Genomic DNA, 5,902 nt, shown 5'->3' on the forward strand with positions numbered 1-5,902 from the left:
AACACTATAAAAATGTCTTAATGTCTACAGACAAAACAGTTATTACTGTACAGACCACAGCATGCCCATGGCGGAGTACTGTGCAGCTGTGCAAATAATGCAGATCCTCCCTGTGAATGGGTAGGGAGTGACTTCTTGACTTGTTCTTTGTTTATTTAGTTAATGTTGAGATAGGTTCTTGCTAGGTAGTCTAAGCCTAGAACCCGCAACCCTCCTGCCTCAAGCTTCTCAAGTGCTTGTTTTATGTGTGAACCACCCCATCCAGCTAGGATATATAGCTAATAAAATAAGAAGTATGGGGCTGGGGTATAGCACAGTGGTAGAGTACTTGTTTAACATGTGCAGGAGGCACAGGGTTCTAAAGCTAATATCGCAAAAGCAAAGACAAGTGCAGAAAGTGTGTCGATGCAATGTTCCTTCTTGCCTAAGAAGTAAAAATTTTATGTATATGTATGTATATAAATATACAGTATATATACACACATATATATTTACATCCGTTCATTTATGCAGAAAGAAACAGAAGAATAAACCCAGAAACTAATAGACTTGGTTACCTACACAAAGACAGCAAACCAGACATAACAGGCACTGCAAAGGCATTCTGGTGTTGATTTCTACGGCCTGCTGAAGGGAAGAGCTAATTCAGCCGAGGAGGTGGGAAAGGTTTCTATTGCTGTCTTGAAAGATGAGTATGCCAGCAGCAGGTTGGATGACCTTAATGGAGAGCTTCTTACTGGCAGGTGGGATAGTTACGAGCAAAGACCCAGAAGTGGAACGGCTTGCTCTGTAAGGTGACCCAGGCATTGCGTGGGAGGGGGTTTTTGTGGAAGAGTCACCGGAGGGGACAGACATGACTGAGGCCTGGACATTCTGTAAGGCAATGATCCAGGCTGTGAGGTTCACTGGAGATGAGAAGCCGTAGGGGAGATCCAAGCCAGGTCACGTGGCAGCACTTCCGGGTGAGGGGGACAGCCGAGAAGTTCAGGAGGGGGCTCTTGCATCTTGAACATAAGTAAAAGTGTTCTGGGTCATTGTAGATTTCAGAATGAGGAGAAGAGAAGATTTCATGGTTTAAAGTTGAGAAAGGGTGCCAAAAAATTGCCTAGACTGGTCTTAAATTTCCTCTGTAGTCCCACAGGTCTTGAGCTGTTGTCCCTTTCATGTGCTATCAGGCCTGGCCCTAGAGAAGATTTTGCACATTTTCATCACAGGGAAATGCTAAGAGCAATATCTGATAAGTTATGCATACACTGACATTTATTGTGATGTTATACTGCCTTCCACTTATGTGTAGAATGATGTGTTAATTAAACTATTTTTTTAGGAACCCAGAGAGTATATTGGCTTATAGCTATAACCACAGCGTTTGGAAAGTGGGAACAGGAGGAGCTGAAAGGTCAGGCTACTCTTGGTTGTATGCCAAGAGCTTCTGCCAAAGAAACAAACAATGATAGCAACAACAACAACAACAACCCCCCCACCCCACACACAAAAGAAAAACCCTGAATCTTGCAGTGAATAACTGCAACCTTATGAAGAGTTTACTTAATGTGTGTCCTGTTCTGGCCTTCAGTTGAGAGCAGAAGGGCCAACAACAACAGGCCTCTGGGAAAGAAAGGCCTTGGGCTCCTTTCCTGATTCTGCTCTCTGAGGTCACCTCCAGCCCTGAAGGGTTAGAAGAACTAGAGTCATAAATTAGGTCTCGCATTCCCAACAGCTTGGAGTTTGTGGGTTGCTGTGGCTCGCTTGTGGATTTGCTCTGTTTTGTTTCCAAGATAGTTCTGTTTTGTAGCCCAGGCTCACCTAGAACCCTAGATCATCCCGCCTCAACCTTTCAAGTGCTGGGATTACAGGTGTGTGCCGCCAAGCCTCCCATTGTTTGTTCTGGCTTTTGACTTCATAAGAGCGTGCGCTAATCACTGTCTACCAGAAAACAATGGATTGACTCTCTGTGGCTCTGTGGCAGTCTGACGACTATAGAACAGAGAGGCTCCATGGTGTGACTCGAACCCTGCGTCTGCATTGAACTTGCTGTATTTGTTCTGGGCGAGCTCCTTCCACTTACCGAGCCTTGGCTGCTCTCGCTGCCTACTAAGTGTAGTAGGCAGATGGCCTGTAGGTATCTGAAAACTCCAACTTTCTACTTTTCTGAAAAGGTTAACGAACTTCTATTACATTTTATAGCAGTGTTAAGCTCACAGCAAAGTTAACTAAGAGTAGAGAAAGTTGTCTTATATACCGTTGTCACGCTTTTGTAGCCTCTCTCCATGACTGCCTGTTGACACTCCCTACCGGAGGGGAACATGCATCAACATTGATGAGCCTGCACTGAGACACTCTCATCACCCAAAGGCCACAGCTTGCCATGGGGCTCAAACTTGGTGTGTGTGTCATGTGGGTATGAGCCAATGCTGAGCTGTGTGTGCTCCATGGCAATACAACCCTGAAGGCTTTCGTTGTCCATCAGATCCTCTGTATTGTACCTAGTCGCTCTCCTTTCCACCAGCTCCTAGAAATCCTACATACTGTCACCAGCTCTGAAGTTCCGAGGAAACCATAGTGTCCCATAACTAGGATCATTCAGTTTGTGACCTTTTTACTTTGGCTTCTTCCACATAGCGCACTTAAAGCTCCTCTAGGTCAGTGGTTCTCAGCCTTCCTATAAAGCCTCAGCCTTCTTAATGCTGCGACCCTTTAATACCGGTCCTCATGTTGCGGTGACCCCCCACAACTATAAAATTATTTTTATTGTTGTTTCATAAATGTCATTTTGCTACTGTTATGGATTGTAATGTAAATATTTGATATGCAAGATATCGGATATGTGACTCCCGTGAAAAGGTCATTCCATTCTCAAAGAGGTCAAGAGCTGCTCCCTGCTCTGTCTTCTCATGGTCTCAACAGCTTCTTAGACCTGAAAAAGAATCCTCTAACAGAATTCCCCACCACTTATTTGTCCGTTCATCTACCCAAGGCCATCATGGTTGCTTCTGGGTTTGGGCATTGATGAATGAAACTGTTATAAACACGTACAAGGTCTTTTTGTATGGGTCTACGTTTACAAATCATCTAGGTAAATACTAAAGAGTATTATTGTTGGATCCTGTGATAAACTCGATTTCACAACTCTTTCAATGTCATTGTATCATTTTACGTTCCCAGTCAGTGAAGAATCAAACTTCCTTTACCTCCACATCTTTCCCAGCTCCCGATGTTTGTAAAGTTTAGATTATGGCCATAATACTAGGTGTCTCATTCTTTTTTTAATTTGCAATTCCCTAAGAATGCATTGTGTTCTGTACCTTTGGGGGAGGGTGTTGTTCTGTATCTTTCCTTTTGCTGATCTTCTCTCTCTCTCTCTCTCTCTCTCTCTCTCTCTCTCTCTCTCTCTCCCTCCCTCCCTCCCTCAGTATCCCTCCACACCTCTCCCTCCTTCTTTTCCTTCCTGACCTCCCCCTACATCTCTGTCTATGTTCAAGACAAGTTTTCACCGTGCAAATGAAATGGGCTGGAACTCACTCTCTATCCTAGGCTGGCCTTGAACTTGTGACCCTCTGCCTCAGCCTCTCCAGTTCCGAGGAGGTAGACATGCACCATCATGCCTGGAAGGTTTGAATTCGAATGGAGTTTAATGTGTCAACTATTTCGTCCACAGATTCTGTGTCTGCAGTTCCATCTGACAAGTCATCACCACAGCCAATCTGTGCGCACAGCGCTGGCTACAGAGGCAGCCCAACCTTGGTACCACTCTTCTTCAGCTCATGTTAGGCAGCCACGTTGAATGAGACTTCATGGATGCGGCTTCTGACTTTAGGAAGAGACACGCTCTTGTAGCAAACTCCCTGATCCTCTGGCTCTTACAGTCTTTCTGCTCTCTCCTGCAATGTTCCTTGACCTTCGGGGCAGGCGTTGTCCTGGGCTCTTCAACTGTGACTTTTCCTGGTGTCTCTCAAACCCTGTGCCCATCTGGCAGGGCAAAATGTCTGGAGGAGTCGGGGAGCTGGCTATCTCTCCCACCCCCATTATCCCCCCCACATCCTTCACACATTGTATCCCCCCCCATCTATGTGGGATGCTCCAGAGAGCTGGAGTTGAGTGTGTCTTTCCCCAAGGTTGCTCAGGCTCTGATGTCACGTCAGCAGGTTAAGTTCTAGTAGAATTGTTTTTCCTAAGGCCTTTAAAAGAAGAACAGAATGCTCTGGCGTATTTCAGAATGTTTTCTTTTCTCCCCCCCCCTCCCCTTCCAGAAGCCAGGCTAGGGCGTTTCTGATGTCGGCTGGGAGCTGGTGGAGCTCCTGGAGGTAAAACAAACGCCTGCTGCTGCTCGGGGCAGGGTTGCACGAACGTCGAACTCTCGAGCTTGTCCACAAGCCTCCCGCAATTTGTCAATTCCAGCCCAGGGTTTTCTGACCTGGCACTGGTCTCTGAAAAGGGTTTTTTGTTGTTGTTCTGGGAAAGCTGTCATTCTTTAAAGCTTGGAAGGTCGTCTTCCCTGTGAATTTTAAGAGTATTGTTGACTAAGTAGGTTGGTGACAGTTATTTGTAAGACTGCCTATCACAGAGGGATCGTGACTTTAAGGTTATCTTCTGCTGCAATCAGAGTCTGGCCTGGGGGTGTGCAGGACCCTGTCTCAAAGCACAAATGAATAGGAGGAGGAGTAGGAGAAAGAGGAGGAGGGGGTGTGTGCATGTTAAAGTTGTAGTTTGTATAGCCTTTCATTTGTTAGGACTGTACGGAGGCTTTGTGTGTCCTTATTGGGGGAGGGGTGAGCACACGCGGGCACGCACACATGCGCCTAGAGAAACCAGAAGAGAAACTCCGATGTCTTGCTCTAGCACCCTCTGACTGACTCCCTGGAGACAGGCTTTCTCACAGAACCTTACTGTTTTGTTTTGTTTTCAGGAGACTGGCTGGCCAGCAAGCACCAGCGTGTGATCCTCCTGTCTGGGCACCCCACAGGGCTGGGCTTATAGGATGGCACATGGCTATGGCCTGCTTTTTTATATGAGCTCTGGGGACCCAAACTCAGGTCCTCATGGATGAGCAGCAAGTACACTTACCCACTGAGCCACGTAGCTTCCTTACATGCCGGACCAGGACTCCACCTCTCTGTGTGTATGTGTATCTTTATATAGTTTGCCTCCTTGATTATATTATAGTTTTGCAAGAACAGAAATATTTATCTTTCTGACAAACAGGGTCTCGTCAAGTGGTGGTGGCGAACACCTTTAATCCCAGCAGTTGGGAGGCGGAGACAGGCAGATCTCTGAGTTCCAGGCCATTCTGGTCTACAAGAGTTAGTTCCGGGACAGGCTCCAAAGCTACAGAGAAACCTGTCTCGGAAAAAAAAAAAAAGGAAAGAAAGAAAGAAAGAAAGAAAGAAAGAAAGAAAGAAAGAAAATAAATCAGGGTCTAACTATGTAGCCTGGAAACCCCAATGTTCCTGCCTCTGCCTTTTCTGTGCTCTGACTACAGCTGTGTACCACCATACCTGGTCCTTTGACTGTTACTCACTGGCTTCAGGGCCTGATGCTAAATGTTCAATCCATAGAACATGTTCAGTGACCAAAGAAAAAGACATTGGCCATCACAAGACCTAGGCTGTGTGATCTAGGGGAGGCTGCTTCCTCCCTCCCAGCCTTGCTGCTGTGCTTACTGGTTTCTGTGTTTGTCTGCCCGCCTCTCTCCACTAGGGTGAAGCCACACAAGTTCAGGAGTTCTCAGCTGTCCGTGAGCCACCTATGCAAGATTTCTAAGGCTTTGTCCGCTGAACAAATGCTTGGTGGAATGGCTGACTCTACAGGAGGAGGACTTTGGCCTTGATGCTTTGAGGGCAGATTCTGGGAAGTTCCCCTGCCCATCCCACCATGGGGTGCCTGTCTAGGCGAGTTGTAACTT

At 46.5% G+C, this 5,902-nt stretch overlaps 1 long non-coding RNA gene across 1 annotated transcript; it reads right to left on the reverse strand.

Annotated features, from left to right (window-relative positions):
- Positions 1 to 4,234: 4,234 nt before the first annotated feature.
- Positions 4,235 to 5,330, reverse strand: LOC126489657 (uncharacterized). The gene is made up of 2 exons (XR_007588975.1): positions 5,065 to 5,330; positions 4,235 to 4,495 (listed from the first exon to the last, which is right to left on the reverse strand). It is a non-coding gene; the product is annotated as an uncharacterized lncRNA (long non-coding RNA).
- Between the last annotated feature and the right edge of the window lie 572 nt (positions 5,331 to 5,902).

This window comes from Alexandromys fortis, unplaced genomic scaffold (assembly GCF_014885135.2).
Source record: "Alexandromys fortis isolate MF-2015 unplaced genomic scaffold, M_Fortis_MF-2015_v1.1 scaffold_195, whole genome shotgun sequence".
NCBI lineage: Eukaryota > Metazoa > Chordata > Mammalia > Rodentia > Cricetidae > Alexandromys > Alexandromys fortis.